The following is a 21,888-nucleotide window of genomic DNA, read 5'->3' as shown; positions in this document are numbered from 1 at the left end:
TACATGTTTTCCCTCCCCACGGACAAGCTACTAAACAGTAGCCCAACTCTTTTCCTTCCCACGTACCATCACATTAGATCGGACATTGAGTGCACACACTGTCTCTGAGAAGAAAATGACAGTCGATCGACGCAGGATTTGGGTTCACAAACGGTCGACTTTATTAAGTGACAAAGTAGATAGGATGTAAATCAATCTGATTTCAGGTTGTAAATCAATCTGATTGAAATCTGATGTAGAGTACGGCTACGTCTATATTTACGCGGTGTTTTATTGCGAAGCGATTGTAGGTTTGAAAGTCGCCCGATATTTCTATAAAGGGATGGACCATTTAATTTGGGGGTGCAGAAGGAAATGGGTATGGCAACAATTTTTTTTCACCTATCTTGGCAGCATTTTGTTCCAAAGGTTACCTTGAAACATTTTTTGTCTAGTAGAGTCGAAGAAATCTTTTTAAACAAAAACCCCAAAATCGTTCAAACGCAGTCTTTGAAAACTACTTTTCACAGTAGGTGTAACTATTTGTTGATTTTTTTTTTTCAGCATAAAAATTTTCAGTGTATCAACTACTATTTTTGATATACTCTCCAAAGTTTATTGAAATACTAGTACTCAGTATCCAGTCTGTAAACACATGCACTATACATGTAAAATGCATTAATATTTTGTACAAATAGATCTCAGAGTCCGGACTAAAATTTAATTGTGCACAATGACAATGCAGTGTATACTTGCAATAGCTGTAATTTTTTGTATGTCAACATGAAGGGTAAAACAACAAACTGTAGAGACACCGTACAATAATACTGAAGAAAATCACAATACGTTAAAGCTACTTGGCTAGCCTTTAACGCGTAGCTAATTGAAACATGAAGAACACAACCACTATCTGCAGAGCGTAGTTCCAATCTGAAAAAGGGAATTACAAATTTGAAGAGGGATGGTATCGTTATCGACCACGTTATGGCATACTATAGTATGGCGTCGCTAAATTCGGAAATGACCAGGACAGGCCTATAGTGTGTGGGTGCATCATACTGTCAGGACTATAGTGTGTGGGTGCATCATACTGTCAGGACTATAGTGTGTGGGTGCATCATACTGTCAGGCATATAGTGTGTAGATGAATCAGACTGTCACGACTATATTGTGTGGGTGCATCATACTGTCGGGACTATAGTGTGTAGATACATCATACTGTCAGGACTATAGTGTGTGGGTGCATCATATTGACAGGATATAGGTGTAGATGCATCATACTGTCAGGGCTATAGTGTGTGTGTGTGCATCATACTGTCAGGACAATATTGTGTGGGTGCATCATACTGTCAAGACTATAGTGTGTGGGTGCATCATACTGTCAGGACTATAGTGTGTGGGTGCATCATACTGTCAGAACTATAGTGTGTGGGTGCATCATACTGTCAGGACTATAGTGTGTGGGTGCATCATACTGTCAGGCCTATAGTGTGTGGGTGCATCATATTGTCAGGACTATAGTGGGTGGGTGCATCATACTGTCAAGACTATATTGTGTGGGTGCATCATACTGTCAGGCCTATAGTGTGTGGGTACATCATGCTGTCTGGACTATAGTGTGTGGGTGCATAATAGTGTCAGGACTATGTGTTGGTGCATCATACTGTCAGGACTATATTGAGTGGGTATATCATACTGTCAGGACTATAGTGTGTGGGTACATATATACTGTCAGGACTATAGTGTGTGGGTGCATCATACTGTCAGGACTATATTGTGTGGGTGCATCATATTGTCAGGACTATAGTGTGTGGGTACATCATACTGTCAGGACTATAGTGTGTGGGTATATAATACTGTCAGGACTATAGTGTGTGCGTGCATCATACTGTCAGGCCTATAGTGTGTAGATGCATCATACTGTCAGGACTATAGTGTGTGGGTGCATCATACTGTCAGGACTATAGTGTGTGGGTGCATCATAATTGCAATTCTGGCAAAACAACTTAGACAAACTAAACAGTCTACATGCCAACAATTCACATGATATGTGGAAATTGATCAAGTACTTAAAAAATAATGATAAAGATAATAATACTGGAGATTGTGTCTCAGCAGCAACATGGATGGAATTTTACAAAAATTCTTGCTCAATTGAAAATGACAGGTATAATGATTTCCAACAGCAAATTATTGATAGTTTAACATCTGAAGAAACTAAGAATCAGGCTAATCAGCAGCTGGATAAGTCAATAACAACTAATGAAGTGTTATCAGCAATTAGAAATTTAAAAAGTAAAAAAGCAGCAGGGATTGATGGGTTTTGTATAGAGTTGTTAAAACATGGTTCCCCCTTTCTCTGTAAACCCTTAGCTAAATTATTTAATGCAGTTCTAGATACATCCAACTTTCCAGACATCTGGAATACAAGCATTATGACACACTTATTTTAAAAAGGAGATAAATATGACCCGAAAAATTATAGGGGCATTTCTGTCGGAAGTTGTGTAGGAAAAGTCTTTTCTTACATTCTAAATGAAAGGCTAAATAGTTTTTTAGATGACAATCATATTATACATAATAATCAAGCTGAATTTCGCAAAAACCATCGCACAATAGATCACATATTTACCCTGAAGACAATAATACATAAATATATTAACAATAAGCAGAACATTTATGTTTGTTTTGTTGACTTTGCTAAGGCTTTCGACTCGGTATGGAGAGTTGGTCTTTTCCATAAACTTCTCAAAAATAACATTAATGGCAAATTATACAGACTTATAAAACACATGTACACCAACACAAAAATATACATCAAAACAAATAATTTTATCTCGCCCAGCCTGAAAGTTGAAAAAGGAGTAAAACAGGGCTGTGTTCTAAGTCCTAGTCTGTTCAATTTATATGTCAATGACTTGAAAACAAATCTAGACAAAGTAAATACTCAACCACCAGTGTTGAATAATACCCCAGTTAACTCATTATTTTACGCTGATGACCTAGTCTTAATCTCTACTTCAAAAGAAGGTCTACAAAGGGAGTTAAATACACTACACACATTTTGCTCCAATTGGAAACTTGATGTTAATTTACAGAAAACCCAAGCAATTAATTTTAGTAAATCTCCTTTGGTAGATAAACACTTATTTAACTATGGTAGTACATGCATCAAATCTGTTAAGAGCTATACATACTTAGGACTGACAATTAAATCAACGGTAGTTTTAGTGACACAATTACAAATTTGGCTGATAAAGCAGCAAAATCTTTGTATAGTTTAAAAAGGATTTTATTGCACAACAAAAAGATAAAATTTTCCCTACATCTATTCAATGTTTTCATTAAACCTGTTTTACTGTATGGCTCAGAGATTTGGGGACAAGATTTCATGGATTACAAGAAGTGGGATAAATCAGCAATTGAAAAAACTCACCTCAAATTTTGTAAGAACATTTACAGTGTAATAGACAAGCTTGTAATGCCGCTGTGAGGGGTGAACTAGGACAGTTTCCACTTCTACTTGAGATCAAACTTAATATTGTTAAACACTGGCTTCATATCGTACAACTGCCACATTGTAATCTTGCTAAAGAAGCTTTTCTGGAGCAAATGGTAAACAACACTAACAATAGATCCTGGTTTAACTGTTTAAGTGCTTTAATTAAAGACAATGGAATGGACTTTCTCCTTGATAAAGCTCCATCACTTAAACACCACAAAGTTATAACTGGTTTAATGAAAACAAATTTAACAAACAATTATGAAGTCTTTTGGAAAAAGTTGATCACTGATGAAAATAGTAAACTAAGAATGTATGCCAAAATAAAACGTAATTTTAGATTAGAACCCTACTTAACACAGTTGCAAGGTGAGAAAAGAAAATTGCTCACCAAACTTCGCATTAGCAATCATGATCTAGCAATTGAAAAAGGGAGACACACTGTTCCAAAAACCCCAATTACTGAAAGATACTGCAATCAGTGTAACACCAACAGTATTGAAGATGAAACACACTTTTTATTAGTCTGTCAGAAATACAAAGTCCAAAGAAAGTACTTTTCAGTAAAATCAATTTCCAAACGACGATACTGAAAATCAGCTTATTTCTCTACTAACAAAACAAGAGTTATCTTTTAATGAACAACTTGCTGATTATATTTTTACTTTATATAAACAAAGAAATACCTAGTTATACTTATTATTAGCTACTATTATTATACTGTAATACTTTATCTTTATTGAAGAAAATTTTAACTTATTTTTGTATCACACTTTTATTGCCACAAATGTGATGTAAATCCTATATTTACAAGCAAGCAATAAAAATATTATTATAATTATTACTGTCAGGACTATGGTGTGTGGGTGCATCCTACTGTCAGGACTATAGTTTGTGGGTGCATCATACTGTCAGGACTATAGTGTGTGGGTACATCATACTGTCAGGTATATAGTGTGTGGGTACATATATACTGTCAGGACTATAGTGTGTCGGTGCATCATACTGTCAGGCCTATAGTGTGTAGATGCATCATACTGTCAGGACTATAGTGTGTGGGTACATCATACTGTCAGGTATATAGTGTGTGGGTACATAATACTGTCAGGATTATAGTGTGTGGGTGCATCATACTGTCAGGACTATAGTGTGTGGGTGCGTCATACTGTCAGGACTATAGTGTGTGGGTGCATAATACTGTCAGGACTGTAGTGTGTGGGTGCATCATACTGTCAGGACTATAGTGTGTGGGTGCATCATATTGTCGGGACTATATTTTGTGGGTGCATCATACTGTCAGGACTATAGTGTGTAGATGCATCATACTGTCAGGACTATAGTGTGTGGGTGCATCATACTGTCAGAACGACGTGTGTAGGTGCATCATACTGTCAGGACTATAGTGTGTGCATCATATTGTCAGGACTATAGTTTGTGGGTGCATCATACTGTCAGGACTATAGTGTGTAGATGCATCATACTGTCAGAATTATAGTGTGTGGGTGCATCATACTGTCAGGACAATAGTGTGTAGGTGCATCATACTGTCAGAACTATATTGTGTGGGTGCATCATATTAATTGTCAGGACTATCAGGACTATAGTTTGTGGGTGCATCATACTGTCAGGACTATAGTGTGTGGGTGCATCATACTGTCAGGACTATAGTGTGTAGGTGCATCATACTGTCAGAACTATAGTGTGTAGATGCATCATATTGTCAGGACTATTGTTTGTGGGTGCATCATACTGTCAGGACTATAGTGTGTAGATGCATCATACTGTTAGGACTATAGTGTGTGGGTGCATCATACTGTCAGGACAATAGTGTGTGGGTGCATCATACTGTCAGAACTATAGTGTGTGGGTGAATCATACTGTCAGGACTATAGTGTGTGTGTGTGTGTGCATCATCTTGTCAGGACTATAGTGTGTGGGTGCATCATATTGTCAGGACTATAGTGTGTGGGTGCATCATACTGTCAGGCCTATAGTGTGTAAATGCATCCAACTGTCAGGACTATAGTGTGTGGGTGCATCATACTGTCAGGACTATAAAGTGTAGGTGCATCATACTGTCAGGATTATAGTGTGTAGATGCATCATATTGTCAGGACTATAGTTTGTGGGTGCATCATACTGTCAGGACTATGGTGTGTAGATGCATCAAACTGTCAGAATTATAGTGTGTGGGTGCATCATACTGTCAGGACAATAGTGTGTAGATGCATCATACTGTCAGAACTATATCGTGTGGGTGCATCATATTGTCAGGACTATCAGGACTATAGTTTGTGGGTGCATCATACTGTCAGGACTATAGTGTGTAGGTGCATCATACTGTCAGAACTATAGTGTGTAGATGCATCATACTGTCAGGACTATAGTGTGTGGGTGCATCATATTGTCAGGACTATCAGGACTATAGTTTGTGGGTGCATCATACTGTCAGGACTATAGTGTGTAGGTGCATCACACTGTCAGGACTATAGTGTGTGGGTGCATCATACTGTCAGGACTATAGTGTGTGTGTGTGTGCATCATATTGTCAGGACTATAGTGTGTGGGTGCATCATACTGTCAGGCCTATAGTGTGTAAATGCATCCAACTGTCAGGACTGTAGTGTGTGGGTGCATCATACTGTCAGGACTATAGAGTGTAAATGCATCAAACTGTCAGGACTATATTGTGTGGGTGCATCATATTGTCAGGACTATATTGTGTGGGTTCATCATATTGTCAGGACTATGGTGGGTACATAATACTGTCAGGAATGTATTGTGTAGGTGCATCATACTGTCAGGACTATATTGTGTGGGTGCATCATACTGTAAGGACTATACTGTGTGGGTGCATCATACTGTCAGGACTATAGTGTGTGGATGCATCATACTGTCAGGACTATAGTGTGTGGGTGCATTATACTGTCAGGACTATAGTGTGTAGATGCATCATACTGTCAGAATTATAGTGTGTGGGTGCATCATACTGTCAGGACAATAGTTTGTGGGTGCATCATACTGTCAGGACTATAGTGTGTAGATGCATCATACTGTCAGAATTATAGTGTGTGGGTGCATCATACTGTCAGGACAATAGTGTGTAGGTGCATCATACTGTCAGAACTATATTGTGTGGGTGCATCATATTAATTGTCAGGACTATCAGGACTATAGTTTGTGGGTGCATCATACTGTCAGGACTATAGTGTGTGGGTGCATCATACTGTCAGGACTATAGTGTGTAGGTGCATCATACTGTCAGACTATAGTGTGTAGATGCATCATATTGTCAGGACTATTGTTTGTGGGTGCATCATACTGTCAGGACTATAGTGTGTAGATGCATCATACTGTCAGGACTATAGTGTGTGGGTGCATCATACTGTCAGGACTATAGTTTGTGGGTGCATCATACTGTCAGGACTATAGTGTGTAGGTGCATCATACTGTCAGAACTATAGTGTGTAGATGCATCATACTGTCAGGACTATAGTGTGCGGGTGCATCATATTGTCAGGACTATCAGGACTATAGTTTGTGGGTGCATCATACTGTCAGGACTATAGTGTGTAGGTGCATCACACTGTCAGGACTATAGTGTGTGGGTGCATCATACTGTCAGGACTATAGTGTGTGTGTGTGTCATCATACTGTCAGGACTATAGTGTGTGGGTGCATCATACTGTCAGGCCTATAGTGTGTAAATGCATCCAACTGTCAGGACTGTAGTGTGTGGGTGCATCATACTGTCAGGACTATAGAGTGTAAATGCATCAAACTGTCAGGACTATATTGTGTGGGTGCATCATATTGTCAGGACTATATTGTGTGGGTTCATCATATTGTCAGGACTAATGTGTGGGTACATAATACTGTCAGGAATGTATTGTGTAGGTGCATCATACTGTCAGGACTATATTGTGTGGGTGCATCATACTGTCAGGACTATAGTGTGTGGGTGCATCATACTGTCAGGACTATAGTGTGTGGGTGCATCATACTGTCAGGACTATAGTGTGTGGGTGCATTATACTGTCAGGACTATAGTGTGAGGGTGCATGGGTACATCATACTGTCAGGACTATAGTGTGTGGGTGCATCATACTGTCAGGCCTATAGTGTGTGTGTGCATCATACTGTCAGGACTATAGTGTGTTGGTGCATCATACTGTCAGGACTATAGTGTGTAGATGCATCATACTGTCAGGACTATAGTGTGGGGGTGCATCATACTGTCAGGACTATAGTGTGTAGATGCATCATACTGTCAGGACTATAGTGTGTAGGTGCATCATACTGTCAGGAATATAGTGTGTAGATGCATCATACTGTCGGGACTATAGTGTGTGGGTGCATCATACTGTCAGGACTATAGTGTGTGGGTGCATCATACTGTCAGGCCTATAGTGTGTGGGTGCATCATACTGTCAGGACTATAGTGTGTGGGTGCATCATACTGTCAGGACTATAGTGTGTGGGTGCATCATACTGTCAGGACTATAGTGTGTGGGTGCATCATACTGTCAGGACTATAGTGTGTGGGTGCATCATACTGTCAGGACTATAGTGTGTAGATGCATCATACTGTCAGGACTATAGTGTGTGGGTGCATCATACTGTCAGGAATATAGTGTGTAGATGCATCATACTCTCAGGACTATAGTGTGAGGGTGCATCATACTGTCAGGACTATAGCGTGTGGGTGCATCATACTCCCAGGCCTATAGTGTGTGGGTGCATCATACTGTCAGGACTATAGTGTGTGGGTGCATCATACTGTCAGGCCTATGGTGTGTGGGTGCACCATACTGTCAGGCCTTCCTAAAACAGACCCTCACACTTCTTTATTATTTAATGTACACAGATCTTGAAAAACGTTACCTCTATCTATCTGTCATTTCATAGATTTTTTTGTCTCTAATTTTAATTGGTAATCTTAAAATCTTTCTAAAAACAGTTTAGATTGTTCTTTTGAAGTTCACTTTTCGGGTTGCTACAGATGTTCACATTGAGATAGTTCAACTTGTAATTTGTGACAAAATTAGCTGTGTTGAATTTAGGATAGCGTAGCTTTTCAGACTGTCAAAAAAATATTCTGTATGCTTTTCTGATTGCTTGGAGTTTGAACTTGGTTTTCAGATACCAAGCTATCAAAAACATTTGTTGTAACAGTTTTATAAAACATTTGTACTTTTGAAAATTGTTAAACGGATTTTTTTAAGGGACCCCCTTTTTACCTTTTCCTGAAGTAGTTAACTGTTTGGGGTTTAAAAGGTTGGCAGTAATGCATTTGTTAAAAACTTGTAAATTAATGAACGGAATACCAGTACACATCCATGTATACTCAGGTTTCTGTTTGTATATTTCCACTAACTCATTCATATCCCAAGCGCTTGGCAAATATCTGGGATAATAATTGCATTTAATATGTAGAATACCTATACGACATGATTATTTAGTGCAACAATCACGGTACATGATATTAATGTAGGCCTACATATTACTGTAGAGTTCGGCTAGCCTAACCAAGTGGCTGTAGCTGCCGGGCTTGGGCCCGGCGAACACGCGTAATCCACTGCTGCACAGTGTTTACTTTTGTAAACTTAAAGGGGGAACTTGAAAAGAAATTGTTTTCGATTGATACTAAATATGTGTGTTGTTGTCATTTAAATAAAAAAGTCACAAAAAAATAAATTGTATTGGGAAAAACACATTCTTTGTTGTGTATTTATTGTTAAAATGGTTGAAGTGTTGCTCCGCTGTTCATTGTAGAAAATGCGAAGTTGAATTTATTCATACGGACCCGATACTCAAGTTTAGGTGGTTTTATTGTTTTGAATTGCAGCGATTTCCAGTAAATGGTTTGTTAGTTTTCCTCTCACGTGTAGTTTTTGGTTTTCTACTCTAAAAGTGTCCATACACAACATTCAAAACTGCCTAAATCAGCGTCGTCAGGTGAGCTATGAGAAGGGCAAGCCTTTAATATTCCAACAACTTCAGTATGTCGAACAAAATGGTTTCTCTCTTTTACCTACACTGACGTATCTCTGAGAACCACACTGTACGCTAGTGAGCGTTCAATTATTAGAGCCAGGGATGAGTCGGCAAATTCTTCTTGCACCTCCGTTAAAATAATAGAACCCCGCCTTTTCAAAATACATTTGATGACCCCCAGGAGATGATCAAATTTTTCAATATTTTGCACTTTGTGTAAAAGCTACAGTAACTTTAACCTTTTAAAAGTTTTTTCCAGAATTTTTGTTCCATGTATCAACTGCAGTATCTTGATTTACTTCCCATTGCATTTTTAATATTCCATATGTTTCATGCAGCTTCTCAGTGTGTCATGTGTATTAATTATTATTGTTGGAAGTCTGGAGCTGAGTTTGATTATCAACAGTACGAAAACAGGACACAGATATACTGTCAATGTCAACAGTACGAAAACAGGACACAGATATACTGCCAATGTCAACAGTACGAAAACAGGACACAGATATACTGCCAATGTCAACAGTACGAAAACAGGACACAGATATACTGTCAATGTCAACAGTACGAAAACAGGACACATATATACTGCCAATTTCAACAGTGCGAAAACAGGACACAGATATACTGTCAATTTCAACAGTGCGAAAACAGGACACAGATATACTGCCAATGTCAACAGTACGAAAACAGGACACAGATATACTGCCAATTTCAACAGTACGAAAAAAGGACACAGATATACTGTCAATTTCAACAGTGCGAAAACAGGACACAGATATACTGCCAATGTCAACAGTACGAAAACAGGACACAGATATACTGTCAATTTCAACAGTGCGAAAACAGGACACAGATATACTGCCAATGTCAACAGTACGAAAACAGGACACAGATATACTGTCAATTTCAACAAGCTGTGTACTGGGTATTTCAATACGCTATGGGAAGGACACCTAGAAATTTTTGCCGACACATGCAACAAAAACCTGAGAAAAATTTCCAAAGTTAAATATAGTGCAATGAATATCTTATCCTAAACAGATCTTTCTTTGATGCAGATCCATCGTGGAGTAAAAATAATTTGTGTCAAGTATATGAATATTTTTCGTCATTTGCCCAAATGCATAGGCGAAGGTATGTCTCCTAGGTAAACACTTGCCAAATTTTATTAGAGGGCTGTTACTATTGAAACTTGAAATAAATATCGTGTACTTCGTATACTAATCTAGTTAAATCTTACTTTGATATAGATCAATCATGGAGGAGAATTAATTCAAGTTGTTGGGAAATAACTCAAGTTGTCTCAAGTATCATATGTTTTGTATTTCAATTTCTATAATATATTATGTGAATATTGTTGAGGGTAGCACACGTCAACAATGTTCAAAAGATTTAGTCAAGATCAACACGGCTCTATTGAAATTTTATAATATATAAGTCAAAGTGAAAGGTATATGCTATCATGTCTCATAGCTTGAACGTTATTTTAGCCTCAGCATGCCAAGAATCTGCCATTGCCACTCCCCTGGTAGAAGCTGTTGTAAGACAAGACTGAATAGAGTTGCCAAGGCAAGAAGTTAACAAGACATGTACAGAGAACACATGTTGTTGTATTCCTACCATCATTATACTGACTTCAGAGAATGAAGACATACTGAGAATCTCCTTTATTTTGTGGAATGTAATTGTTACACTGAAACAAGTCTTTTTGACAGGGTGAATTTTCTGAAAATCGAGTGACACCCTCCCTGTACTGTTTGAAAAAATATGACCCCCCACTTAAAGGTTTTCCAATTTCAGGTGACGCATCCATGGATTTTGCCCGTCCACCCCTGGCCATTTTAACTGAACGCTCCCAGCTTTATTCGATTTTCTCTGTCTTGAACATACGACAAAGACCAGCGACAGATCCACAGACCAATATAGCGTGTTCATGGCCAGCAATGTGGACTTCCTTCGTTGTCAGATCCTTGCATGTGACTTCGATTTCCCTCCAATCACATCGTCCAACAATAGAAAGATTGATCTTACATCATCATCATCATCATCATCATCATCATCATCATCACTGATGTTGGTAGCCTTCATGTTGTAGCTAAGAATACTATTCCCCTATCAACATGAAATCCATGTATATTATTCCTTTACATTTCTTCAATTCTTGGAGGGAGAGATTAAAATACACCGGCAATTTACCAGTGGGATGTTAGTTTTTTGGTTTAATAATGTAAAACTCTTTTCGGTAATAATGCACGGTCGAAGGTTGTCCACAGGTACGAGATTTCAATTTGATATTGTTGAAACCAAATGTCAGGATGTGCACTCTGATGTAGCCTCGTTTTGGCTCCTGAATCCTACTTCATTGTTAGAACATCATGGTCTTCTGTCTGAATCTTTATGTCCTCCGTGTTTTAATCTGAACGTTATTTTGGTCACTTGATTTGAGCGAATTTCCCTTCCTCTTCTGGTATCGAGGCAACAATACCATCACAAGAGCTGCATTTACAAGAAAAACGAGAATGCGAAACCCGGGAATTTCTCGCATTCTGTGACGATGCAGTAAGAATATAATTTTCTGCAAAGCAACCTCCAGTTAGTAGCCGAGAACCAAGAATTCTTTAAATAAACTATATATATGAGAATTGGTTTTCCTCGCAATCGATCCACAACACTAAGGTTTCAGCCGACAAATAAGACCACAGGGGTTGCTGATACCTCCATGAACGGGACAAAAATAGTATGCTTCCAAATCGTCTTCAGGAAATTGTTTTTCTCACGATAAGCAAGAAGCATTGGATTGTAGGAAAATCTATCTTATTTCTTACCCACTTTTCAAGGACACGACTCGGCCAAATCATATTTTCGATGTGCCGTGAAAACAAAGTCCTTAATACAAACATGAACATTTTGTCAAATTTCATCATTGATTATAATCTACATGTATGTGAGCCTTCCGATCCATCTCCATCTCTCACTTTTGAGGTGCATAGTTTCTGGATCTATACACTATCACAAAGGTTTGTAAAGCTTGCATGCTAAAGATTTGGCATTTCCGATCGGCTAACCAAACGGTATTTTATCCACTTGACAGTCTCTATATGATACTCGTTCTGTCATATTTTGTTTACTTTATCCTGATGATGAGAACAATTTAACACATGAAACTAAATTGTTTATAGCAACACAAACGCAATCCTGTCACTTGCAACGCAAAGGTATCCGTGGGGCTTTTCCTAAGCTATACAATACAGTTCGATGTACTAGAAATGTTTCTGAATTATTCTCCACAGAACGTTTAAGACTGAATTGAATTAATTTGCAAATTATTGACTCAGCTTTATACTATCCTAGCTCTTATCGAGTAGCTTTTCTGAAAATCATCCTGCCGAAGAAAATCAAGTGATTTGTTTGATACATTTTTGTTCTGAATACATTGAATATTTTAAGTAGACTTAAACTTGTAAAGTTCTGATTCTTATTAGTTTTGGTTTTGAGTAGCATTTTATAAGCAATGGCTGTGCTGGATTAAAGATTAATATCCATAGCGTCTAATAAAGGAGGTTTGTCAATGTTTTACAAAGTTTACAACCATAAATATTGGCCATTCACTGATTTGACCAGTACATTTGTTCTGATTTCTGACACATCTCTGTAATTCGTGTTAGTACAACATAAAGCCGGGTTCGTCTCTTACGTACAGTGTTTAGATTTAAGAAACTCGATCATTGTCATCAAAGTTTCACCGATATTTTGCAACTGCGCGATTATTTCACTTCTAAAAAGTGGATAAGAAAAACGTTTAGGTATATTACCCCTCTGGTAGTTTACAACGGGTCGTAGGTTCAGTCTTTTACCTCGTTGTACTTCGCCTCAGAATATTGTGCCCTACTGGGTTTTTTTCGTGGCTTATATATAATAATGTGTCGTGCAATTAATCGTATATGTACTGCACTTAAAATAGAAAGCTGGCATAATTTCATGGCATTGCTGACTTATGTGACCTGGCAACGTACTATCGAATTGCGACATCACGACAGATGATGCACTTCAACGTTTCAACTGGTTTTTTTTTTCAGAAATCAGTAACTATGTAAATTTTTATAAATACTTATGACATATCAAATAAAAATAAGACCTCATCGATCTTAAATTTCACTAATTCGGCATTTCGATGGTGTTGTCAAGAGTAGACGGATACACTGCCAAAGGCAGCTACAGACGCTAACCAACACTGCCCCCCCCCCCCATTTGAGAACATGGGTACTACCGGCAAAGGTCAACTAGGACTTATGTTTAGGCAAAGTACATATTGATCGTTCCATCATGACAAAGCAATATGTTTTCATTCATTGCGGAGATAGTGGACTGATACTAGAGTGTCTAGCCTTAAATCGAACTTCGACACAGTACACCTAGGTGTCAGTCAAAAAGAGCATGCTGACCTTATTTACCCGACGTATAACTCTAACGATTCATGTAGATTTCTCGACTCCAAGAATATTTTTCCTTTTGCCTATATACTGGCAGGTCGTCTGTCAAAACATGATTGGCTGGGCTGTCATGGAAACATCAGTACGTACCACTGTTGAGAACAAATAACTGCAACAATTTCGATATTACCATAACTCGATTTGTTTGATATCAACACATCAAGTGTGTCAAGTCTCTCATAACTATATCAACGGTGTCTCACTGCAATGTACATTTCAAGTGGCAATTGCCATTGTATTTATTTCTAAATACCCGATGGATGTGTCCGGGAGAGATGAAAGAACGTGGCTACGATGATCATTTGTTAAAATATCATAATTAGGAACAAAGCCATGAATTTTCGCATTATTTTCTCCACGAAATTCAAAACCAATTTCAAACTCATGCTTACAATTAAAGAATGAGAAACAAGGAAATATTTGGTCAGCTAGATGTTTTTACATCTTTGTATGAGCAGAAAACATTGCATTGTTACCCCTATTGATATAGTAGTTGAGCGATTATGTTGATGTGAGACTGTCGTATGCAAGAGGATCATTTATAACTGAACTAGTGTAACACGGGGGGATTTTGAATTGGGAATATAGCGGGGGAACTTCACCTTGAAACTGTATCACTAAAATGCGATTACCCGTCCATTGGGAACTTTTCACGCCGGGTCCATTTTGAGCTCAACTCTCAAATAAATGCTCAACTAATAAAAGCACAAGTTTACTGCGAAAATTTAACATTGTAAGGTGTTTTATGGACATTTACAGCTATTTTAGAAATTCTTAATTAATACGAAGTTGCTTAGCAAGAGAGTATTGATGGGAAAGCATATGTAACTACGGTTTGACAAGGTTCATATCCTCTGCGGACAATAATACAGTTCATAATTTCAACTTTGTCCCACTAGGAGAATTCCCTGAGCAAACAAATTTATGAACCTATCCGAGGTGCAACGGTTGTGACGTCACCCAGGAGAAACTTATTTGATCAAAGGTATGCTTGAAAAAGTTTGACAGCCAGAATTAATCTATTTATATAAAATATTCATTGATGTTTTGATGTAAAATAAATATCTATTTTTCACAACACAAGATGATAGCAGATCTGTTTTCTCCGTCTCATCTGGGACATCACGATTTTCCTCAAATTTCTTAAAATCAACCGTTCATTAACATGGTTTAGTCTAAATTTGCATGCAAAAATTATAAAACAAATGCAAAAGTGCCGAATCACTAGCATCACTTCCATCACATCACGACCAGAGATTATCTCCGTTGTCTGCTATATCAATACAACGTAGTCATGGCTTATTTAGGCAAGTGGAGCTTTGTAAGGAGCGAAAACGTCACGGAATTCATGCTGGCAGCAGGGGCACCTCAAGAACGAGCCCAGAACGCAGCACAGGCACAAACCACGCTGGAATGCTCTAGAGATGGGGACTACTATGTCATCAATATCACTGGACCAAAGGGCAACACAATAACACAGCGATTCAAGCCGGGTGAACCTTTCACAGAATCGTTCCATGCAATTGGCAAGGAGAGACAAGCTGTTGCAAGCATAGAGGGTAACAAACTGACCATCAAGGGAGTCCAACCAGGCCAAGTGGTAGAAACGCGTGTAGTCAACGGAGACGAAATGGTCTTAACACTGACCAAGGAAGGTGTCGACAAGGTGGCAAGACGTTTCCTGAAGCGCGTGTAGGAGAAAAAACTCTGATATACGTTACGAATACGTACACATAAGAACACTTGAATTGTTTCTGTCAAAGGATATTTTAACATCTCTTTTGCCACCAAATAATGTGTGTTCATTCTCGTTACTATATACTCGCAATGTACGATCAATTTTGTTTGCAAGCGCTTTTATAAGAATGAGTGTGTTCATTTAATTTTCTATGCATTAAATTGACGCATTGTATATATGTGTAATTGTGTTCATTTTGGACAATGCTGGCCTGTAGAGGCAAGCGCAGAGGGCGACTTGCTACCTGTAAGATTTGCACAAAATCAATACTTTTGGGAATGAGAAGTGGTCCTAGCGTTTCGAATACTAACTTGATTTTTACTGTATGGCACTTTAACTTGGCTGATGGTGATTGTTAATAATTGCGTAGATATAGATACTCCATCTCATGCAACTTTTAGGATGTGGTCAATGGCAAGTGGATTCGGTATTTTAATGTCTGCCGTGCCATGCGCCATGGTGTATATTAACATGCTGGGTGAAATTCATATCCTTTCGATAGACTATTCCTGTAGTTGAAAGTAGATATCAACGAATAAGGGCCATGCTATTATTCATGAACCTCCATGGTGTAAAGTGTCCGAGCCCTTGTGTGGAAAAACATTACATCTCACAATTATGGGAAGTATGACAGATTCCGAGTCCATATTCCAGTTTTTTTTCTGATTAATCCTTTGTTTTCCCGCAAGCTGCATGAAGAGCTATGATCAAAATCTTGAGGATAATCTTCTTTGGTAAGATATTTTCAAAGTAGCCGTTGACGGTATTCTTATTAAAATTGTCGACCGTGTAAAGCCTTTGTCAATAGCTGTCTGCTTCATGTTGTTAACACAACAGTTCTGTCAATACATCCTATCGATCGGTTTGAAGAAGCACAGCTTTCTCGGTTGTAAGTTTTTAAATCAAAGTCTGTCTATTGAAAGCCTGGTGTCTACATTAAAAAGATTATACATGTTTGGTGAATGTTGAACATACAGGGTGTATATCAGCTGTAAGTCGAATAACGTAATGACATTTATTTTAAAACAATGGCTGTTAAATTTGTTCAAGGTGTAGGTGACCCCTTTACCACGGTTGACTCTCTTCTTCCTATAATAACATTTTAAAGTCGGGCTCTGGGCTCGCTACTTTTGAGATAATGTTGTCACGACATGAAAGAACTTCCAACCACTTAAACTAAAAAGCAAGATTTTTAGTACAACCAGTTCCTGATATTCTGGCCAAATTGTTTCTTGAATTTGCAGGTGCCATTTGACATACCATCAATTAAACAGTAACACATCAGTCCACTTTGGTTCTTGTTCTGTTCTCTCATTTCAATAAATGCATCAGATTTTTTAATTTTTTTGCCGCGTTCCGAGTCTCAAGTTGAGATGTGTTTTACTGAAATTACAACAGCGAAGAATTCATTCCTGATGAAATAATGAAATCATTTCCTAACAAAATGACAACAACTTAATCATCTCATTCCCTTATAATTGATTATATCAAAGTAATCAAAGTAAGATCAATCATAAAGATGTTCAGTATATTTTTGAACAAAAGTCTGACTCAAAACTCACAAAATTACATCACTGTTTATGTTTTCTATTTCTATGAAATAATTTCTCATGACCAACAAAATACGTGAATCAGACTCAATAGGAAGATAAGTCCAGCAACTGACAAGTAATTACTGTCAAACTAGCTACCCTTGCCAACAATTCAGTAGATGATGGAGTATCATTTTAAACGGATAAAGATATATTTGAGACTTCGGACAATATTGATAGTTTTGTGATCGTATCATCTGAACGGGTTTGAATTTCATTGAAGTAATCCTTGTGGTTCTATGTATAAAATTACAGAAACTTGACTTGAATATTTGAATGTTTTGATCAAAGAGATACTGGAAACAGGAATGTATTATGATTTGTAGTGATCATAGTGAAAACAGGTCCTCAGAACAGGAAAGGAACTATTCAGTTTACAGACAAATCGAATGCCAAACAGCAATGGAAGACGATGCGTGCTCTTCAAAATTAACTAACTCGATTACCAACAATCAACGCTCTCGATGTTATAATAAATGTAATCATAATCGTAAATGGTATCACAGAAGCGATGCATAAATAACATGACCTTTTAGAACTCGACATAAAGGTCATTGATCCATGACATTTAGGTCATTGATCCATAACATTTATTGCAGAATCTAGATAAGAACTTTTGATATATTTCACATCCGAACAAAGGTCATCCCGTAACTTATACGATTTACTGTAGTCTATTCCATTCGCCGTCGTTAACTATTGAATTTATATGCTTTCAATCTATGACATCACATGCGGCACTTCATTTATATGACCTCATCTGGACTGGAAAAGACACATGATGCAAGCTTTCCAGGTATAATGATGCCTCTGCCATACACATTTGTTATAAAGTTGTGATTCTTATTGGTAATATTATTAGAATGATGAATGGAATTTACATGGAGGTTCTATTACGGGGCTTTGTAATCAATGGGCGTTACGAAGGTCTTTGTTTCAGAGAACGTTCATTGACCTTCGCTTGATTACCTCTCCTAAATCCCAAATCATCCAAAGAATGTTGTGTTATATTAAAATTATGTTTAAATATAATATTTTGTACAAGAAGGAACTAGACCAGTCATTGCTGTGCAAGTCTCTGTCCAACTATCAGTAATAATGATTAATAATCACCAGTACTGATCTATCTTACATTTAAAATCAAAATCAAAATCAAATTTAAAACTATTCGAGCGTGGGAACACACTCCTTTGATAGAGTTTAAATGTGCAAAGTTATAGGCTCGCGCCCCAAAAGGAATGTGTGACTAAAGATTTAAACGAAGTTTGCATTCTGTCGCATTCCGTATGTGCTTACTCGTTACTGATATAGTAAACAAAACCGTCACGGTAAAAACCATAATGTGAACTTTCAATTGATCGAAGCTTGAATTCCCTCCACGTCTGATATGTCACCTGAAGTCACGTGACACTCGATATAGCAGCTGATTGGCAGACTTTGTCTCTTAAAGTGTACGATAATTAATGACTTACTTAGTTTTTGCTAAATTATTACTTATTCATTCACACCACCTACTATTCAATGTTGGGGCAAAGCGTATTAAAGTTCATCTATTTCTCCAGGACGCCCGGCAAAAGTAAAAAACAGCCTTGGGCGCATAACTTTGGAGCTAAGGCTCGAAATATGGATTATTTTAATAATAAACATCCGCATGAAATAGATTCTGTACAAAACGCCGATGGATGTTTTCACTAGTCTTTCTTTCACAGAATAATACTGAAAAGTCTGATAAAATGCTCAGGTATTCATCTTTAATTGTGGTGTCCGAGGGATTTGTGTGGAAACATGGTGGATACATGTACATACTTATGAAGATATGCCAACCTGGGAGGTTACTTGAAAAGGGCGGTAGCTCTGTGTGTACCCGACGTACTGAGCGTGAGCCATCAACATGTATCATTTCAAGAAAGTCTTGTACTGTCATTTTGACGCTCTGCAATTTTTACCACCTTTCAGGATTCAAACATATCAAATCGTTTTATAACAAATTCAACATTTGATTTATTTCCAAGTTTGTGGATGCTGCTTTTTATCGTGTTCCCTCAAGGTGAAAACTTGCAATGTGGATAGGTATAAGGTAAGGTGTCAGAGACAGGCTAAATTCCAAACATTTCGCTCAGAGGGCGCACTAGATATTATTTGATAATGTTGCTACGACTTGGCGCGCTGAAACATGAAATAGTTAAAACACTATAATACTTATCCCATGCAAGTACACTCTCAATGAGCAGGGCAGCACTCTAGCATTGAACTTTGAAAATACCACGAATTTAAAACCAACATCCCTGTTACAGACAACTTCGTTAAGAATGACACGAAATCAATTTATGACATTTCTCGTGTTAAGTAACATTTCTGTGGAGGACAGTTGTTCATTATTGGTAAAAATCTGAAATGTATTTACTTAAACAATTCAGATTTTACAGTATTTCTACCTGGTTAAAAAACTTCAAATCCCGCTTATTTTCTATGTCGTCATACGATCCAAGTACGACACCGTCCCCTTCAGCCGGCCTGTTAGTCTACATTAAATGATCACGATATCTCTGGCGGTCAATCAGGCTTTTTCTTGAGGCAAGAGTAAATGTTTCCTTCGGATTGAACGTTCTGTCCTAATATGAAGATCTAAAGAGAATCAGCTGCATAACGTTAGAAGAATCATAGGGAAACCGATTTTTGAAAGGTTATGCATATTACCTTTCACGTGATAGTTATGTAAATAATGGTGACACCGTGGTTACCAAAATGTTACCCTATATCTAGACTTTCAGAAAATGTATAATTTACGGGGGTTCTTAGCTTATTAACCACCAGAGAATAGTTAGATTAAAAAGTTCAATTACTTTTCATGGAGCCTTAAATGAGCTTAGAGTATAAATTTCTCTCGTATTACTTGTGGTAGAGTTTTTTTCTCTTGTCGATGTTTGACGGCAGCTATGCTCGGGGCGTTTACATTGATTCCACCGGGATGGTTTAGATCGGCTGGAAGTATGGTTTCGTCCATTTGTTCTTGGATAACTGTTTTGTATCAATGATATGTATAAATGTTGAAAATGTTCAAAATATCAATTATTGAAATGGTATAAATTCTTAATGGTTGAATATTCTACAAAATTATGTATTCTTGGTTTGGAAGCAACTTGATTCATAGAAAGCACGTGACTGCTTAGTCATTGAAAGGAGCGCCCTTTTTCAATATGCAAAACCTGAATATCAATATACTGGTTCTAATCTCTTTTACCAAATACTGTGCATTACTACTGCATCTCGGAACCTGACTGTCGTTTTTTCATTAAATCATCAGTGTTGTGGAGTAACTCTTGTATTTCTACTTTATTTTTCATCTTCTTGAATGAACTTCAAATTGCAAGGGATACCAGAAATAGCGATCAGAAATGTGGTGCTGCATTTTGTTGAATTACGAGTTTCAGGAAAATTAGGAAAAACAGATCATAATGTAAAATTTTCGTTTAAACTACAGCAAATTGAATGATAGGGTCTTAATATTCAATACGTCTGAAAAATATAACAGTCCTCTTATCGCCTACACCAACCCCACTATTTGAATTTACTGCTGAAGACATTTTTGTCACTGAAATGTGTTACGTAGCTATATTCTGAAGAACATTCTATTGTGCTGCACTTCCCTATCAAGATTTGAAGTGTTACTGAAAGCCTGTAGACTGTGTAGTTTTTGTGTAGTTTTCTGTGAAATTCAGTTCAGTCTGAGAAAAAACTACGAAATTCAAGGAGCTATGATATCAGACACAGGGCAGTGTGCCATGATGGTCGACAGAGAAGTCACTGTCCAACGCATATATATATATATATATATATATATATATATATATATATATATATATATATATATATATATATATATATATATATATATATATATATATATATATATATATATATATATATATATATATATATATATATATATATATATATATATATAACATCTCTCAGAGCATAGAATTACTCTTTACCAATTAGATGTGAATTCAAAACTCACCTATCTGCTGTTTTCGGTCTTGAGCTACCAAACTGTGGCTGTAAAATACAGCTACTGGTATTTATATACCGTCTGATCAAATATTTGGAGACAATTCTATTTGTTGTACTCTGTACAGAGGTCAATCCTTTGCATGTTTATGACCGTGTCCAAATAATAAATGTCAAGAAAAGCAAACTACAGAAATAAATATTGCACATCGTGAAAACACAACCAGGCCCATTCTCTACATTGGTTTGACTTTTCACCTGCATAGTTCGGCTGACCCATTTCCATCCGACGCCTAAAATACAACCGGCAAATTTTCTAGGCCTTGAAATAGGCATGATGTACAATGGCCGACCAAATACTTCAAATCTGTTGTGCCTCTCTATCGATTTCAGTGAGACAGAAACATAGGCTTTTTGAATACCGAACACTTACAGAATGACATATTCTGTTTATCACATGTACATCAACCATATTTTTCTCAAATCAATATTGCTCCTTTTGACAAAATGCGAAACGACAGCTATGTGGCGAAGTTTGAATCACCCATTACTGCCGCAGATTTATTGTTGAAACATACG

At 37.4% G+C, this 21,888-nt stretch overlaps 1 long non-coding RNA gene across 1 annotated transcript in view; it reads right to left on the bottom strand.

The window, feature by feature from the left end:
* LOC139150516 (uncharacterized) overlaps positions 1 to 21,387 on the bottom strand; it is a 30,349-nt gene extending 8,962 nt beyond the window's left edge. Inside the window, exon 1 of the long non-coding RNA XR_011556236.1 lies at positions 21,320 to 21,387. This is a non-coding gene — a long non-coding RNA (uncharacterized lncRNA). The remainder of the gene's footprint in view (positions 1 to 21,319) is intronic.
* Between the last annotated feature and the right edge of the window lie 501 nt (positions 21,388 to 21,888).

The sequence above is a fragment of the Ptychodera flava genome, chromosome 14, assembly GCF_041260155.1.
Source record: "Ptychodera flava strain L36383 chromosome 14, AS_Pfla_20210202, whole genome shotgun sequence".
Taxonomy (NCBI): domain Eukaryota; kingdom Metazoa; phylum Hemichordata; class Enteropneusta; family Ptychoderidae; genus Ptychodera; species Ptychodera flava.
This window is presented reverse-complemented; position numbering and strand designations above follow the sequence as displayed.